The 20081-nt window shown below is 43.4% G+C and overlaps 1 long non-coding RNA gene across 1 annotated transcript; it reads right to left on the bottom strand.

Annotated features, from left to right (window-relative positions):
* Positions 1 to 3820: 3820 nt before the first annotated feature.
* On the bottom strand, positions 3821 to 13259 carry LOC116073476. Its single transcript, XR_004111824.1, has 3 exons — positions 13140 to 13259; positions 6812 to 6842; positions 3821 to 3983 (listed from the first exon to the last, which is right to left on the bottom strand). It is a non-coding gene; the product is annotated as an uncharacterized LOC116073476 (long non-coding RNA).
* Between the last annotated feature and the right edge of the window lie 6822 nt (positions 13260 to 20081).

Genomic DNA, 20081 nt, shown 5'->3' with positions numbered 1-20081 from the left:
CCCACATAGTAGAAAAGCTCTTTTTAGGATCTAAAAGTATAGAAGGAATTGTTTTAAAAATGAAAGGAAATTAATTATATTGACAGAGATTGATAAATTTGAGTATAAGTAAACTTCTGTGTAGTAGAAATATCATCAGCGAAAGTAAAAGGCCTAACCAATGAGAAGGAAATTCTTAGAAGGCACAGAGTTTGAAACCCAGCATTGCACAAAGCAGCCAGAAAACATCTAAAATGACAGTCATTGGGATGACATCTGCCTTGTTCTAAAAAGCTAGACTCCGATCTATTTTTAAGAAAGAGATGCAGTTAAGCTGAGATCACAGGTTGGAGAGCTTTGCACATTATAAAAGAGTAAAGTATGCTGTGTAGCTCACAGACTGGCAGCTGCATTTGATCACCAGGACTCAGAATGTCAATACTATTTCTTAACATTTACTGGGTTCTCAGTATGCATCAAGGCTTCTCTGGCTTTATCTCATTTAAAACTTCCTGTAAATATTCGATCAAGATATCATTATCATGTTGCATAGATGGTTAAATATGTGACGTTTTGAGGCAGGGTCTCACAATGCAGCCCTGGCTGTTCTGGAACTTGCTTTGCAGACCAGGCTGGCCTTGAACTCAGAGACCTGCCTGTAACATACTTAGATCATTTGTTCTTCTCTATTCACTGAAATATACCACCAGTCCAGGTATACAATGTGGCATTGACAGTGGTAGGTGTGAGTGCTACTACCAATTATTAAATGAACATTCCAGTGTTTCAGAAATCACTGAATCATATACACCTGGTTTCTTGTCATGACAAATCTTTTTGATTTGAGGGGAACAATATGGACCACTGCATACAGGATTGTAGTCCCTCATTTAAATTTCAATTCAGACTGCATGCTGTATATTCTAAAATTAAAACTCAGAAGATTCAATTTCATATTCATCTGTGGATTCTTTCATTTGCTCAGAGCATTACAAAATGCCTCACTTCAAAGATTTTTTTATTTTTATTTTATGTGTGAGTGTTTTGCCTATATATACATATGTGCCCCATACATGTGTAATTCCTTCACAAGGCAAAAGAGGGCTCCAGATTCCCTAGAACTGGGATTGCAGAAGTTATGAGCTGCTATGTGGGTGCTGGGAACTGATCTTGGGTCTTTTGTAAGAACAGCTATGCCCTTAACTACTCTCCAGGCCCCATCTCTCCAACCCCCAAATTCCACAATTTTAAGCAGAAAACTTCAGAACTGAAATCACGAGGCCTTTTTAATTCATACATGTGACAACTGTGTTTACATAAAGCGGGGGCTATGAGTCATGAGCTGGTGGCTTGCATGAGGACACAGCCTACTCCTGCTGCCTCATTCTGCTGGCCTCCATCAGAAACAGCTAAAAGCAAGTGATGAACTGAGGCACTTGGGAGAGTCCTACAACAAAACCTGGTGAAGGGATCTTTACATGGGACCTAGGGCAAGTATATTTTCTCATTTTACTACTTAATTCATTGAGACAGAGTCTCACACACTCCATACTGGCATCAACTCACTAAATAATGAAAGATGGCATTATATCTCTTATCCTTCTCCCTCTGCCCCTTGAGTGATAGAATTACAGACTGGAATACCATCCTTGGTTTTATGCAGTGCTGGGGACAAAACAAGGACCTCCTGCATCCTAGGCATGTACCCTATACCTGGAATCACATTCCCAGGCTTACATGGGTCCCATGTAGACAAACTTGGTGGTGGTGGTGGTGGTGGTGGTGGTGGTGAAGGAGGAGGGGGAGAAGAAGAGGAAGGGGAAGGAGAAGAAGTGGAGAAAGAAGAGGAAAAAGAAGATGAAGAAGGAGGAGGAGGAGCAACCAGGTCATATTCATGGGAGACCATGTCACTTCTCTCCCAAAGAGTCTGAAGGCATTTTAAATCACCATCTCCATATGGCAAGCGAGGTGGTAGCAGAGACTTTTGGTGAAGCAGAAAGAAAGTCAGATGGAAATTTCCTGCTGGACCGCATGGGGAGTGTTCAATGCCCCCGCCACAGGCTCCTGATGATGGAACTTTAGTTGCTGAACATGAAGATAATTTCAGCACCCTACAATTATGTGCCTAATTAAAATTAAGAAATTAGAACACAGTTAAAAGGAATAATATTTTGCTCACAGCTAATTTCATTAAAGTATTAATGAATGGGGCTCTTTTTATGGCCAGAGGGCAACCACTTTCTGCAGAGTACTTCCAGGCGAGCTAATTTATTCATGCATGTGAAACAGTCCAATGAGAAATGAGGGAGCCGACAACTGCTGGTCCTAATTAAAATATTTAAAACATCATGTCTATTTTCTTCCATCTAGCCAAATACGTAAGCGGGAACCAGCGTGGTGCCAATTAACATGGAGAAAGCAAACACAAACACCCACGGTTTCTGATTAAAATGCACATTATTGCACCATGCAATATATTGTTCCGCACATATATGTAAATGTTTAATTAACCTGCATCTAAATCTCGGCCACATTCAAAAATCGATACTTTAATCCCCAAACAAGTGGCAGTCTGTGTAGGGAGACACTTACTTATTTATCACGGTCTTTTATTCAGACCTAATTTGAAGCTGCGTGTTGAAGCATCTCTTAAGGGGAAGGGTGGGGAGAAGAGTGGCTTGGCAGCCTCCTCTTCAGACGGCAGTGAGATTGTTAGTCGCCAAAGACTTGTGAGAGGAGCGAGGTTAGCCTCAGGTGATATGAAATTTTTCATTAATAATGCAGGGGGAAGTCTGGACCCAAAACCGTTTGTCAGCCTGGTCATCGTCAACAGTAACCACACACACACACACACACACACACACACACACACACACACACTGTACTTCCCTTTGTTAACCTGAGACCTATCTCTTAAGGCAACTCCAGAGACACATCCTTCCTGTGGGTGCAGGATAGAGGGAAATGCTGGGAACTCTGAGGAGTCAGTTTTGAAAGCACTGCAGTATTCATTTCAAACCCTCTCCATACGTTGAAAGCCATGCTACCGCAAGAGTCAGCACCCCCTCTCTGCTTCTGGCCCCAAGGGTTTGTTACTTTTAACTTCATAATCCTGTGAAACAAGATGGCGAAGTGATACAGGATGAGACCCAGACCTTGAACCCATTTCCTTTAGCTCTAGAGTCATTCCAACTAACCACCTTGATTAAAACGGATTAATATCCCACTTACATAGATGTTCATTTTGTACTACAAAAATGTTTTTAAGACAGGCCTCAAGTACCCTGGACTGGTTAAACTCACTATGTAGCTGAGGATGCCATTGAACTTTTGATCCTCCTGCCTCTACCTCCCAAGTGCTAGGGTCACGGGTGTGTACCACCACACCTTGTTACTGTTAGGGACTGAACCCAGGGCTTTGTGCATGCTAGGCAAGCCCTCTTCTCACAGAGCTATATCCCTACCTAAACATAATAAATTCTTAAGAAAACTACTTGCTGACCTATTTAGCTATTAAAATGATTTCTTCTTGGCCTTTTGAGCAGTTTTTTTTTTTCAAAGTATGTGGGCTGAGAACATATTGTACAAGTTTTTTTCTTTGTAGGTTTTCTTCTTGAACCCACTTTTTTTCTTTTTTCAATATAGGGTTTCTCTGTATAGCCCTGGCTGTTCTGGAACTCACTCCATAGACCAGACTGGCCTCAAACTCAGGGATCCACCTGTCTCTGCCTCCTTAGTGCTGGGACTAAAGGGCTGTGCCAGCATCACCCAGTGCAGTTGTCTTCTTATCTGTAGCAATGTTCTGATGATGACTATTAGCAAACCTGGAACTTACCATGGGTCTGTGAGCCTCCACTCGGTGTTCTTTCTACAGCATCATGGTCCCTAGTTATCAACTTTGACAGTTCAGGGAAAGTTACAAGTCCAAACAGGGGTGAGAGTGTTCCAGCAACAACTCAGGGTGGAAAGGTCAGGAACTAGGCTGATGGTCCCACCAAGTAGAACTGAAATCAGAAAGAGAGATCTTTGAGAGAGGGGCTTGTCATCCTGTGACCACAGGCTGTGGCATCTCTTCCCCAGTTTTCCTCCTCTAGAAAGGGTATTGCTGTCTCATGGAATTGCTCCTGAACCAGGGAGAGCCAATGAATGAACCAGTATAAAAGTACTTGGATCATACTGTATTCTCTCTCTCTCTCTCTCTCTCTCTCTCTCTCTCTCTCTCTCTCTTTCTCTCTCTCTCTCTCTCTGTGTGTGTGTGTGTGTGTGTGTGTAGGCCCCAGAAGTCAACCCTGAATGTTATTTCTTAAGAGCTATCCACCTTGTTTTTTTGAAACATGGTTTCCCCACTGGCCTGGGGCTCATCAGTTAGTTTAGACTGGCTGGTCAGTAAGCCCCCATATCTGCTGGTCTCCACCTCTCCAATGTTAGAATGACAAAAATATGCCACTACGCAATTTGCTTTATTTCATTTTTATTTTTTGTGTATGTGGGTGTCTCGACTACATGCATATCTATTCACCAAGTGCATCCTGGTGCTCTTAAAGACCAGAAGAGGGCACTGGATCCCCTGGAACTGGAGTTACAGGTGGTCGTGAGCTGTCATATGGGTGCTGGGAATCAAACCAAGATCCTCTGAAAGAGCAGCCAGTGCTCTTAACCACTAAGCCTCCACTTCTACTGTATTTTTTTGGCTCCTTTGTTTATTTCTGCCACTAAGCTGAGCTTCATTGCCTGGTAATAGTTAAGTTTCAATGTCTATTCATTCTCTGTGTCTGTCTAGAGTTGGTGCTCAGCTAATGTGGGATGATGATGTTGGCCACACGACAGTGAAAATGTTTAATACTCACTGTGTTAGATACAAAAATATGCACCGGGGACTGATTATTTGATACTTAACAACTACATAAGGCTGATACTATTGTTTGAGCACATTGAAGATCTAAAATGTGAAAATGACTTGCTTTGGAACCCAGAGTTATAAACTAATAAATTCGAGAGAAAGGATATGCTGTTCTAGTCAAAGCTAAGCCCAGCTCCTAACTACTAAAACAAGAGTTCTCAGTTAGGAATGAGGCAAGTTTCACAGGTGAGCAACCAAATAGAACACCCTGGAGTTCTAGGGCTGGAGAGATGGCTCTGTGATTAAGAGTATTTTCTCTTCTTTCAGAGGACCTGAGTTCAATTGATTCCCAGGACCCACATCAGAAGACTCACAACCCCCTTGTAACTCCACCTCCAGGGGATCCAATTCATCCAGCCTCTGTAGATATCTGCACTAATGTATATACACAGACGCACACACACACACACACACACACACACACACACACACACACACACGGTATCCACTGAGGGGTGAGAAATACAAGTTCCAAGAAGAGTTTAGTGCTTGATGACTAATTTAACAAGCATTGGGGGATACTACAAAGCAGCTTTTGGAAGCCAGAGAGCATCCAAGATTGGAATGTAGAGACATTCAGCACTCAGGAATATTTAGACTCTTGTGTCTGTTGAAAGATTGGGCAGGAAGAAGGAAAAGCAAGAATTAGTGTACCCCTGGGATCGACAACCTCTTTGTTCTCATTCGTAAATATATGTGCACCCAGAAAGACCAACTCAGCCAAGAAGTAGAGGTATATAGTCAAGAGTTGGAGTGATAAGAGCAGGGGATAGACTCTGGTTCTCTCTCACATGTTCACTTTCAGTCAGTGTCTAAGTCATCAATCAAATCAGCAAGATGTCCTATAACTTGCTGGTGAAGGAGAGCTGTGGGCATCTGGGCTACACATCAGTTTGCAATGTGTATACAGGTGTACATGCACTTATGTAAGGATGCATGTGGAGGCCAGAAGTCCACAGTGGGCATCCTCCTACATGGCTCTCCATTTCATTTTATGAGAGTCCTTCAGTGAATCTGGCCAATTCAGCTAGACTAGCTAGCCATTGAGCCCCTGGGATTCTCCTGTCTCTTCCTTCCCAGCACTGGGAGTCCAGGTGCAAGCTGCCACACCCTCCTTTTTACATGGGTTCCAGGAATCTGAACGCAGGTCCTCATGTTTGCACAAGAAGCATGTGACTGATCGAGGCCCTCTCTGGCTCCTCTACCTTTGTGGCAGGTGTTGAACTCAAGGTCTTGCACAGGTCTAAGCATACATTCTGCCATCGAGCTACATCTCAGCACCAAATCATCTTCTCAAAAGTATCCTGCATGTTTGTGGGCTGTTGATTTCAGCTTATGTTGTAAGAAATGTCAAGGTTTTTATTTTTCTATTACTGAGATCATTTCAAAAAGATGGCTAATATCCCATTATTTTTAATCCCTTCTATCTTAGCTGCTAAATATTCAATTTCTCAGCTTATTACATTTGAAGTTATTCAATAATCTAATTATAAACACATTCTCTTATAATGCATCAACATGTAAATTAGGGTTTCAGACATTTGATATCATCAGAGCCAGCATGAAATAACTTGATATTTCAAAAGATTTGTTCTTCTTTTTTTTTTTAAATGTCATTCAGAAGGGTTCCCCCTTTCATTGAAAATAGATTTTTTTTTCCCTTCTGTAATATATCTTGTTTATGGTTTTCCCTCCCTCTACTCCTCCCAGGTCCTCCCATCCAGATCTGCCTGCTTTCTGCCTCTCATAGAAAACAAACAGGCTTCTAAGGGATGATAATAAAACAAAACATAATAAGATAGAACAAAAACTAATACATCACAATAGGACAAAACAAACAGAAAGACAAGAGCCCAAGAAAAGGCACACGAAACTGATCCAGATGCAGAGTCCCACTGTTCACACACTCAGAAATCCCATAAAAACACTGACCTGGAAACTGTTTTAAATAGATGCAAAGGACCTATAGAGTAAAAAGAGAGAAAAAATATATAAAAATAAAATAACATTTAAAAATAAGATGAAAATAAAATAAAAATAAAGCCCTGACATGACATTATGAAACAAGGGACCTCCAAAGATACCACTGAGCTTGTTTACCGTTGGCCACCCACATGTACCATATGGTCTACCCTTAAGAGTGGTTTGTTTCCCCACTGAGCCTCCCTGGGAGAAAACTAAATTCTCATTTACAAGTGGTATCAATTGGAGGCAGCTTCTGAATTAGAGATGGGGGCTCGTGTCCACCTCTCCTTTCCACTCTAGAGTCCCCCAAGAGATTTGTTTTTTATTCTCTTTCCATATGTAAGTTAGACTTCTGAAGTTTTAATTTTCGAGAAAGAAAATATATATATAACATATATATGTATATACATATATACAAAGTGCAACAAAACAGATCTCTAAGACAAAGCCTGTATTTTTATGCATCTTTAGTCAGACAAACATTAGTCCTTGGGAACTGGAGTTGCCGCTATTCTACAGAATATAAGCCTACTGTTTTCCTGGTATGCAGATAGGTTGTTGTCATAGATCCCCACAGTAATGAACAACTCCTCAATATTTAATAAGGCTGGCACTCCTGTCCCCAGGCAGAGAGCTGAGACAGTTGGTAGCCAGCTACTAACTGACCATTAAAATACAGCATCTCCCTTTAAAATGTACTTCCCAAACAGGTTGTGTCACCTACAGTGGAGCCGGAGTGCCACCCTCTGCAGGGAGGTGGCCTGAGGAAAATATGCAAGAACCGTCAGCCAGCTGGCTTAATATTCAAACCTGGTTTCAACACAATCCAGTTTTGTGGCAGGGTTTTGTTAAAAAGCGAGGAGCGGAGCAAAAGCCCTTCTCTCCGCTGTGCCTTCAGCACATGTAGAAGTGAGGGGGACTAAGCCGTGGAGTTCTGTGGATGCAGGAAGACTCTGTGGGCTAGGGATGTGCTGCAGCTGCCAGAATGCTTCCGTGTGAGACCCCGAGTGTGCTCTCCCCGCACCACACAAACTGGACATAGTGACCCATACCTGTAATCTCAGCACGGAGGTCACCACGAAGCAGGAAGATCGGAAGTTCAAGGTCATCCTGAGCTACACGTAGCTAGTTCAAGGCCAATCTGGGGACACATGAACCTTTTCTCAAATCAACGATGAACTGTTTTGGAATTGCTCATTTCCCTTCTATTTGTGTTTATTTTCTCATAGCAGTGTTTGGAGCTGTCTTCTGGGTAGTTTGTGAAGATAAATACATTGTAACAATAACCCTCACTAACTGGACCTCACTGATTCAGAAGAGTAATATTGGAGTATTTTTAGGCTTTCGTGGATTTTTGTTTTTTTTAATTCAAGGAACAAAAGAAAACAAAAAAGCTAGTGCTAATGGTACTGCATGGAGATCGAGGGAATCACTAAAACAATTAGATCGTTTTCCTGACAACAAAGGCTATCATAATGAGTTCTCCTGGTCTTATTAGCCATTAGGAAGAAATGTTTGGCTATAACTATAATTCCAGGTTAATACAAATATTCCCACAATCTCATTAAGCATACAGTTTAAAAATAATTTTTAATTAAAAATTTTAAATATTCTATTTATTTATTCATGGGTTGTGTCATGCACAGGCTCCTCAAGAGTACATCGGTCAGAGAACAACAGAGAAGAGAACTGGCTCTCTCCTCCCACCATGTGGGTTCTAGGGACTGGAACTCAAGTTCCCAGGCTTCCAGCCGGTGCCTTTACTACCAAGGCATCTCACCAGTACCCATTTATAGACTTTTGAATGGGCTTCCCACTCTTGGCTACCATCACTTCACAAGACTTATTTGGCTTGTTTGTTTGTTTTTTCTCTTTTGACAATAGTAGAAAGTCTTGGTTGTTTTTGTTGTTTTTTTATTGTTGTTGTTGTTGTTGGGGACCCGCTGCCTTTCACAAGGAAACAGCAGGAAATGAAGCCTGCCTGTTGTAGGTTGTGCTGGTGCTATTTATATTTTGATGTTAATTCTGCTTCCTCCAGTGAGACTGCCCCTAACAAGGAGTAGATCTTGTACTCAAGTGATCTCACTGAACCTTCTCCCCATTCTGACTGGTCAAATAAAGGTTAGAGGGGATGATTGGGCAGTGGAAGGGACTGGAGGTCTCGAAAAGGGAAGAAAAGAGGGAGAGGGGGAATGTGAGACTGGGGGGAGGGAGGGAGGGAAGGAGGGAGGGAGGGAGGGAGGAAGGGAGAGAGAGAGAGAGAGAGAGAGAGAGAGAGAGAGAACAGTGGAAGAGGAGGTGGAAGGAAGATGGAGCAGCAAACCACGTGGCCTGGAGAAACTGCAAGTAGCAAGGGATCTCATAGCTGGAGAATCAATTAGTATAGTGATCGATTTGCCCAATCTAGGCATATAGCTTATGTACTGGCTGGCTTTGTGTCAACTTGCTGGAGCTATCAGAGAAAGGAGCCTCCATTGAGATAATGCTTCCATGAGATCCAGCTGGAAGGCATTTTCTCATTTAGTGATCAATCAGGGAGGGCCCAGCCCATTGTGGGTGGTGCCATCCCTGGGCTGGTGGTTCTGGGTTCTATAAGAAAGCAAGCAGAACAAGCCAGGGGAAGCAATCCAGTAAATAGCATCCCTCCATGACCTCTGCATCAGCTCCTGCCTCCAGGTTCCTGCCTTGTGTGAGCTCCTGTCCTGACTTCCTTTGGTGATGAACAGCAATGTGGAAGTCTAAGCTGAATAAACCCTTTCCTCCCCAACTTGCTTCTTGGTCATGATGTTTTGTGCAGTAGTAGAAACCCTGACTAAGACAGCTTATAAATATAATAACTGAGTTGTGTGGTTTTTATATGGGCTTACTGGGGTAAGAAATTACCACAACACCTGCCTTCATCCTTTAAGTAGGGATCCCAAGCCATGGAGTATCTGTTTTTAATTTTTAAAAACATCATTTTCTTAAATGATGTGTATACATGTCTGTGCATGTATGTTGGTGCTGGGATCCAAACTCATGTCTTCTGTAAGACCAGTGCAGGCTCTCAGACACCGAGGGATTTCTCCAGTCCCTAGTTTAATTCTTTGAAGAAATCCCAGCATGTTTTTAATAAAGGCTACACTAATTTATGTTCCTGCCAACAGTGTACATAGCTTCTGATATTTCTGTCTCCTCCTCAGCTCTTATTCTCATCTACCCTTAAAGGGCCCAGACCCCAGTGTCTATGAGCTAATAGCTTGCTGTGGCTTGGTCTCCATAGCCCTGAGGATTAGTGAGAGAACTTCTCATCTACCCTGGTGATCACTTGGATGTCAGAACTGAGAAATGTCTGTTCAAGTCTCCTGGCAGTTTTTGAAACATCATTTATTTATTATTTTTATATGTATGTGTGTCTATATGAATTTATGTGCACCACATGCATGCAGAAGCCTTCAGAGGCCACAAGAGGGCATTGAATCCTCTAGAACTGGAGTTACAAGTGGTTTTGACTCTCCATGTGGGTGCTGAGAAACAAATGTGTAGGTCTATTGTAAGGACAGTAAGTATTTTGAACTTTGTGCCTCTCCAGTGCCTTTGCTATTAAAATAAAATCATGTTTTAAAAATTTTATAGGAAAAATTTAGATATTTTGCATGTTGGTCCCCTGTGAGGTAAATTGTTGGCCAATGCTTTCTCCCACGCTGGTCTGTCTTTTGGCTCCTTCATTGTTTCCTTTGCTGGATGAGAGCGCTGCCCTTTGACATGCTCTCACTTCCCTAGTTTGGGTTGTGTATTCTGTCTTAGTTGTACTCAGATCTTAGAAACCATTGCCAAAGCCCAAATCTAAAAGTCCTTCCTCTAAGAATTTTGAGTTCCTTGACGACTCTGACCACTGCAGGTGAGGTGGTAAAATCTTTGGTCCTTCCTGGGGTTATTTTTGAGTGCAAATAAACATGTGGAAACTAACTCTGGTGCTTTGAATGACGATAGTCTCCCATAGAATCATGTATGTGAACATTTGATCCCAGGTAGTGTCACTGATTGGGAAAGCTATGGAAATTTTAGAACAGGAACATTAGTAGATGACATATGTTGGAGGGGGTAGTCTTTGAGGGTTTACTACTCTACCCTACTTTCAGCTCACTTGCTCCTCTCTCCCTCTCCCTCTCCCTCCTTCCTGGGTACATGGTTGAGATGTAGAACTTCTGTATCAGTGTCATTTAAATAAACAGTTTCTTTGGGTGTTTATGATGCATTGGGCATTTTGAAAATTTTATATGCATTAGCTCATTCATATTTTATAAGACCCCATGATGTAGGTGTGACTCACTCCCATATAGATGTGGAGGCTAAAGCCTGTGACTACCCCGTAATGAATCTACAGGGCTGGGATTCAAACCCTAGCAGATCTGAGGCTGGAGCCCATATCATTCAACAAGCCAGAAAAGTCCCACTGTCCAACAGGAGACAGAAGAGCTCACAGCCTGATCCTTGGACTGCTACCCGATAACCTCCAGTATATTCAATGTTTTTCATATGAGAAAAATAAAAGATGCAGCTGAGGAGATGGCTAAGCCAGTAAGGGACTTGGCAGGCCAAGCTTGAGAACCAGGGGTCAGATCCCTAGTATTCATGTAAATGTCAAGTAGGCATAAAACCCACCCACCCTGTAATTTTGTTGGGAGGGAAGCAGAGATAAGAAATGCAAAAGCAAGCTGGCTGGCTGGAGTAAACCAATCAGTGGGCTCGGTGCCAATAGGAGACCCTTCCCCTGTGTATAGAGAAGGGAGACCGAGGAAGACATCCCACATACAGGCACATCATGTGCACCCACAAACACATGATCACCTACACCTATGTAAAAAAGAAAAAAAACAAAACACATAGATACCACAAGTAAAAATTTTAAAATAAGCAGATGAAACAAGAATGAGGCTGAGGAGTGAGAGCATTGAGTGGGGCAGGCTGGCTTCTTACAGCACAAGAAAAATATGTGGAGAATTCAGATTAGTTCATCAAAAGGTCAAAAGGGACTTTTTCTCCCTTTTGAGAAGATAAAGATGAAATGAGTGAGTAAGCCCCAAGGCTAACGAATAATTAGAGACATGTTCCACAGCTAATTGACGAGTCTAGGCTCAAGACAGGGCTGTAAGTCTCTTGGAGAGCCACCGCAGAGCGAGGAACATAGAGGGCCCCTGGCTCACACGCGGTGACTTGTCGGTGACTTGTCGGCAACTGACAACCTCAGCAGTGACTTCATTAACCAAAGTCCTAGAGAGTTCTTTCCAGTGGCAAAGGCTCCGGGCTAGAGTTCCATCTTCATAAGTGACCTGCCAAGCTCCTGTTGCCACTGATGGGGAGTGCGGAGATTACGGGGGCTCCTGCTGCACTGGAATTTTTAAATATTTTTAAAATTTATATATAATTATTTATTTTGGTTTTTCAAGATGGGTATACCTATATAGCCCTGGCTGTTCTGCAACTCACTTTGTAGACCAGGCTGGCCTCAAACTCACACAGATCTGTCTGCCTCTGCCTCCTGAATGTTGGGAGTAAAGGCATGCACTACTGCACCTAGCATATTCATTGTTTGGAAAAAAAATCATTTCCATATAATGGATTTGTTATAATTGAATTTAAAACTTCTGGGGGGAGGACAGGATCTGACAGTTAATACGCAGGTGAGCTCTAATCTGTGATCCTCCTGCATCAGCTTCCCTAAACACTGAAGGTGTGTCATCCTCTACTTGTTTTAGTTTTATTTGTTATTTGAAAATTTCATACATGTTTTGATCATATTCTTCCCCCTCCCCCAACTCTTCCCTGATAATCCCCTACTTCTCTACCCACCCAACTTGGTGTTTTGTTTTGTTTCCACCAAGACGAATTTGTGCTTCCCAGATATTCTCAGATGTGTGGTCTTCCACTGGTGTATGGTCAACGAACCAGCAGCTACACTCTTAGGGAAAACTCCATCTCCCTCTCCTAGCAGCTAACAATTGCCCATAGCTCTACGGCTAGGGGAAAGACTTGGTAACCAACTCCTGTCTCCTTGCTGGGAGTTCATGTGTGTAGCTGTCCCAGTGTGTCCAAAGACAGTTTCCTGTAGTCATCCATCTGGGTCTTACATTAATTCTGACTTCCACAATGATTACTGAGCCTCAGGAGGAGGGGGTGTGGTGCAGACATTCTATTCAGAGGGAACGTGGTTCTTACAAGTGTAAGAAGCAGAGAGAAAGACAAGACACAGAGGGCATGGAAGAGTGTGCTCTCCTGACCACTCAGCAGATGCAGAACACAAGGAAAGACTCACCTTAGGCCTGTAGACACTGCCCTCTGCTGATTCCTACTTTGTCAGCTTATAAAATACAGCCACCTTGATTTTGTTCCTCCAAGCACCCAGCGCTCTTATGATGACACAGGAGTCTTTGTTTCTCAAACTTCAGCTCTCCCAGTCTCTGTTTTCCAAGCAAAAACATATGAATTATTGACAGCCACCCTCATAAGGTTTTGTGTTCATTAACAGAAGCAGAATAAGTTCATGTGTGTAAAGAATAAAACAGGGCTGGAGAGATGGCTCAGTGGTTAAGAGCACTGGCTGCTCTAGCAGGAGGACCTGGGTTTGGTTCCCAGCATGTACATGGTAACCTGTACTCCAGTTACAGGGATCTGATGCCCTCTTCTGGCATCTACAGGCATAACATACATATAGAATCCATGTACATGTAGGAAAACTACTCATATCCAAAGAGTTAATATATATACATATACATACACATTTATGGAATAAAATGATGAGAACAAGCATCTTACTCTGGAGGAACTCTAATCAGGTGTTTGTTCTGTGCCAGGAACACACAAGGCAAGCCTTGCCCCAAACACTTGTTCTTGGGAAACACATACAGACCCCGACATAGCAAGCAGGAAGGGAAGCAGTATTGGTGAGTTGCCGGACAGGGACCATGACAGCGTACTGAATGACTTTCTCTCTAGAGTAGCCAGGGGTAGGTGCTCCAAGAGAGTTTGTTCTTTCACATGCTTGTTGGTTGGTTGGTTGGTTGGTTGGTTGGTTGGTTGGTTTAGAGAGAGACCTCATTATTCAGCTCTGGTCACCTCAAACTCACAGAGATCTACCTGCCTGTGCCTCCCAAATGCTGTGATGAAAGGTGCAAGCCACCATGCCTGTGGCTCCAAGAATGTTTATAAAGTTAAATCTTTGGGACATGGGATGTAGTTCAAGTGTCATTGCACTTGCTGGGCATGCATGAAGCCTTGGGTTTGTTCTTCAGCACACATTAAACCCACTACTAATTAATAAATTCATATTAAAATCCTTTTAAGTGTCAGAGCAGATGTTACAGGTTTAAACATAGATCCATATTAAATACCAGTGTCATAGTATTTTACAAAAACTAACAAAACACTAAAACATAGAATTAAAGATCCTGAAGAAGCCGGGCATGGTGGCGCATGCCTTTAATTCCAGCACTTGGGAGGCAGAGGCAGGCAGATTTCTGAGTTTGAGGCCAGCCTGGTCTACAGAGTGAGTTCCAGGACAGCCAGGGACACACAGAGAAACCCTGTCTTGAAAAACCAAAAACCAAAAAAACAAAAAACCAAAATAAATAAATAAATAAAAATAAAGATCCTGAAGAACAGATGCCTAGAATATGCAAGTTCCTGGGTTTTGTTCCAAGCACTGAAATAAAATAAATAAATAAAAACAAGTAGACAAGTTTTGAATACACTCCCACCAGTGATGCGATTTAGTAATTTAACTTCTGCAGACCTCAGTTTACTCACCTCTAAAAGGGGGGTGTTACTACTACTACTACAACAACAACAACTACTACTACAACTACAACTACTACTACTACTACTACTACTACTACTACTATTTTTTTCCTTTTGGAGGCAAGGTCTTCCTATGTAGCCCAGGCTAACCTCCAATTCACACTCCTTTAATATTCTAGGAGCTGGCATTCCAGGTGTGCACCCCCTGGTCTGGTAAGTACTGGGATAACACAGCAATACGTTCCATATGGTTGTTATGAAGATGGAATGGTGTGTTACATGCAAAAGTGCTCTGTAAGCTTTAAAACTGTCGCTATAATTATTACTAATTATGGGGTGTGGAGACAGACTAAAGAAGTAGAGGAAAAAACAGGGTAGATAAAAGACTACACATGCTCAAGCATTTGCTGAGGTGTTTGGCAGCCAGGAGAAACAGCCAGAAGGCTGGAGAAGTTCTGGTCCCCAAACCTGAGATATGCAAGCTGCTGCTGCTGCTGCTGCTGCTGCTGCTGCTGCTGCTGCTGCTGCTGCTGCTGCTGCTAGCTGGCCAGGTGTACAGGGCAGGCAGAGTGTGGTGGTCATCGCTGTCAACACGACTAGCTGGCCAGGTGTGGCAGAATGGGCAGGATGTGATGGTCATCACTGTCAACATGACTAGCTGGCCAGGTGTACAGGGTGAACAGGGTGTGATGGTCATCGATGTCAACATGATAGGGTTCAAAATCACCATGGAAACAAATCTTTGAACCTATCTGTGAGTGATATTTTTAAGATGGGTCCATTGAGTTGAGAAGGCTGACTGTCACTGTGGGCAGTACCACCTCACACGATCCAGGACTGAATACAGAGGAGAAAGAGAGCTGCGCAAAGGCCTTCATTTTTCTTTCCTTCCTTATTGTGAACACAGTATGACCAACCATCTCAAGCCCCTGCCGCCATGATGAACCCTCAAACCCTTGCTTCCTTCAGTCATCCTTGTCAGGTACTTTGGGCCAGCAACATATAAAATGATGCTCACACAGAAGTTTGGAAGAATTCCAGGTTGATCCAACGAGTCTCTGCCTCAGTTTCCTCAGTCTCTGGTTTTGTGTCCTCATCCAAGCTCTGGACATTTTATTTGGGGAAAAGTATCTGTGGTAGTTTAAATAGGAATGGCCTCCTTAGGCTCATGTATTTGAATGCTTAGTCATCAGAGAGTGGCACTACTTGAAAAGGATTGGGAGGCATGGCCTTGTTGGAGGAAGTCTGTCAGTGGCAATGGGCTTTGAGGCTTCAAATGCCCAAGTCAGGCCCAGTGGCTCGCTCTTCCTGCTGCCTGTGGATCCAGATATAGCTACTTTGTTAGCACCATTCTCTGCCTGTGTGCTGCCATGCTTCCCACCATGATGATAATGGACTAGCTTTCTGAAGCTGTAAGCCAGCCCCAACTAAATGCTTTCTTTTTATAAGAGTTGCCATGGTCATAATGTCTCTTCACAGTATGGAACAGTGGCCAAGATAGTATTCTTCCTGCCTGTACTACCACCAGAATCATAAGTCCCCTCGGGCTCATCCCGCAGCTGCAGAGACTGCCTACTATAGTCTTGGAGGACCACACATAGGCATCCCATTCCCTGTGTCTACAACCTGTTGTTTTTCTTTACCACAACCCCTCCTGGGAAGATCCATCCAAGCAGCACCAACCAAGCCATAAGAGGGGCAGTCTGAGCATGCCAGCAGACAAAGAAAAGGAGCAGCATCTACAAAGCTGTGGCACAGGGGAAGACAGTGCCACCAAAGAACACAGGCATCAGCAAAGGTAGAAGTGGAGCATTGCAAGAACATGGAGATGGGATCTGGCCACAGAAAAGCTTACAGAGGCAGGGAGAGGAGACTGGCCTTGGTCCTGGATAGTGAGAGCCATAGTGACTGGTGATGTAGGATCATGACACACCTGTCAAGAAGTCACCCCTGCCATACAATAATGGAGAGAACTGTGAAAGCTAGGGCAGTAGAGTCAGGTTATCTGAAGAGCCTGTAAGGAGGACTGAACCAGAGCAGCTTTTTAGAAAGAGACTCAAGAGCCTTGTAAGAGAAGAAGCCAGGAAGATTCAGAGACTAGATAGCTATAGGATGGAGAACCAAAGAACATATGCACTGAGCTGCAGAGCTAACCACATCATCAAACTTGGACCACTTTCATCTTCCTCTGCCCAGGGAATCCATCCCCATTCCCAGTCACTCCTAGTCCTTCTAACCCTGCTCAGCCATAGAAAACGCCCTAACCCTGTGAGCATGCCTTTCTCAGGAGTTTTGAATCAATAGACTCCATACAATCTGGTGCCTATGCCTGACTTCTCTCACTTAACATGTTCTCTAAGTTCATCCATGGTGTGCCATGGGTTGGTATCTGATTCCTCTTGCTGCTGAGTGAAGGATAGTCTATATCCTACTTACTGGACTTTTGAGTTGTTCCCATCTTTGGACTGTTTGGAAGCCTGCTTTTGTGAAGATTCTGGAACATTTTTTTGACCACTTGTTTTCAGGTTGTTTTTTTTTAAATAAGTGAATCTAATTGAACAAAGTAGTGGTTTGCTTGTGATGTCCTCATTCATGTACAATGTACTTGGGTCACATTTGCCCACCATTGTCCCTTCTCCTTTCATTCCCTATGTCTGAGTTTCCTCATTCTTCTCTGATAGCTCTACACTTTGGCTCTCATGATGTCTCAACTTTTGTTCGCATGTAAGAGAAAACATAGAACCCTTGGATTTTCAAGTTTGGCCTATTTCACTTAACTCAATGATCTCCAGTTCCATCCATTCTTCTGAAAATAACCTGACTTTGTCCTCATTGACCAAGTATGGTAGTCTAAATAAGAATCAGCTCATATATTTGAATGCTTAGTCACCAGGGAGTGGCACTATTTGAAAGGATTAGAAAGACTGGGAGGGCCGGGCGGTGGTGGCGCACGCCTTTAATCCCAGCACTTGGGAGGCAGAGGCAGGTGGATTTCTGAGTTGGAGACCAGCCTGGTCTACAAAGTGAGTTCCAGGACAGCCAGGGCTACTCAGAGAAACCCTGTCTCGAAAACAAACAAACAAACAAACAAAAAAGAAAGACTGGGAGGTGTGGCCTTCAAAAGTCCAAGCCAGGTCCAGGACCAGGATGTAGCTCTCAGCTCCTGCTCCAGCACCTTGCATACTGCCATGCTGCCTGCTGTAACAATGACTAAGTCCTTGAACAGTAAGCAAGCCTCCAACTAAATGCTTTGTCTCATGGGTGTTGCCTTGATCATGGTTATCTCTTCACAGCAATAGAGCAGTGACTAAGACTCCAAGCAACACTCCCACTGTGTATATAAATCATTTTCCTTTTCCATCCATCCGCTGGCAGACACCTGGGCTGATACTAGAACCTGGCTGCCGTGAACATGCTGGAGTAAGCAAAGATGAGCTGTGTCTCAGATGCGCCGACTTAGCTTGCTTTGGGGACACACCCTGGTATTAGGCAGCTAGAGTCACCCTGGGAATTGTTCCTCCGTGCTGTGCAGAAGCTTTGTCACAATCCTATCCCGACCTGGTGTTTTAAAGACTTACTGTTATGTGTGTGAGATCATGTATGCATGAGTGTGAGAGTGTGTAGACATGTGTGTGAGCGCATGTGTGGATATGTCTGTGCACAAGTTCAGGGGCCAGAGCAGAACACCCATGGTCTCTCTTTTATCTCTCACAGCCTAAAGCTCCTGCCTTCTTAATCACACTGGAATCCAGAAAGCAACAGCAATCCCCTTCTCTGTCCTCTGCTTGGAGCTGGGGTTAGAGGCATTTGAAGGATGCTTGGCTTCCTGCATGACATTTGAAGGATGCTTGGCTTCCTACACAGCTGTGGAAGCTAAACTCTGGTCTTCAAGACTGAGAAGCAAGTCCTGTTAAGTGCTCTGCCATTTCTCCAGCCTTCCCCCTTCAAGCTTACATATAAAGATTATTTGAATTAGTTCATGTTGGCACCAATCAATGTCTTTTTACAAACACCGGAAACCCCATTTAGAAGTCACATATTTAAGCAAATAAAGAAACCGGCCCCTGGTATATAGGTCCCCAGTATATATTTGCCAGGGCTCTGGACATAATATGGTCACAGAGAAAAGAACAATAAGGCTCACACATATAATTCACGACTTATTGAGGCAATGTGGGCAATGTGGTGAGCTAGGGGATTTTATTCAAACATCACAGTGAACAGCGTGCCATCAAGGACTCACAGCCACACAGAGGAGTCAGAGCATCCATGACATCATTTGCTTAAGTGACGCCATGCAGAGGGTTTGTAGAGAAAAGAGGAGGTGACTGCTACTGTTTTGCTTTGTTTCTTCAGAAGACATGCTGGGGATTGAACCTGGGGCCTCACGCACTCCAGGCAAGTGCTGTATCACACTGAGCCACACCCAGCTCCAAGCTTCTGGAGACTGAGTATCACAGTTAAAGACAACATTCCCAACATGTCGAGACATGCCGGCACCCATGTGAAAGGCAGGCATGTCTCAAACTCAGAGAAACCCACACTCACGAAGCCAGCACTTTGCCCACTGGGCCATCTCCCTCACCTCTTCACTCCTCCCTGTTCAGCCACCCCCCCATGCAAAGTTCTTATTACAACTTGGACCAACTTTCTCTTGAGACTCCATTCCTAGACTCCTGGGTAAAAAGCATCGCCTTACCAAACTCCACTCAGCCATCACTAAACAAGAAAATCTATCAGACCATCTTCTCCCTCAGAACAAAAGGGTCACTACCGTGTTTCCCACTCTTCTCCTCTGTGGGTTTGAAATTATACACAGCAGTGCCAAAGGTAAGGCATTTCTGGAGATTTTTCCCCCCTCGCTCTCTTTTTATTGCAGTTCTGAGTGTTTTGTGTTGTTTTATTTTTTTTGTTTTTCCTTGTCAGCTTCCTTTGCTGGCTGTGGCTCTGTTTCTGTGGCCTACAGCGATCACTTTAGACTTTTTAGACGCGTCAGATAGAGATAGATGACACAAGCGATCTACTTATCTTCCTTTCCCATCACCAATAAAAGTGACAGCCCACCTAATTAGGCCTAATAAAGTCGCTGCGGGAAGACTGGTGCTGCAGCTTCTAAGGAGGGGTGGTGTTGACCTGAAGACACAGGGGCTGCCTTAAGGCCTAGCTGCTGTTGCTTCAGCACCAGCACCCTCCATCTCTGCCCGTGCCATATTCAAATTCGAGGAGCATGTTTTCCCCTTCAATTCTCAGATCAAGAACAAAAAAAAAAAAAAAAAGTCCTATCTAATCAAAAAAGGCACTGACAATTTTTCAACCCCACATTAAAAGCAAAGAGTCATTGGGAACCCTGCACTCCGTATTCTATTTTATAATATTACTTTAAGCTATTGCTTTGAATCTCAGACATTTCTTTGTTAAGAAGGAAAATCAAAAATTCATCAGAAGAAGTTCTTTTTTTTTT

This window comes from Mastomys coucha, unplaced genomic scaffold (genome assembly GCF_008632895.1).
Source record: "Mastomys coucha isolate ucsf_1 unplaced genomic scaffold, UCSF_Mcou_1 pScaffold23, whole genome shotgun sequence".
Taxonomy (NCBI): Eukaryota; Metazoa; Chordata; class Mammalia; order Rodentia; family Muridae; genus Mastomys; species Mastomys coucha.
This window is presented reverse-complemented; position numbering and strand designations above follow the sequence as displayed.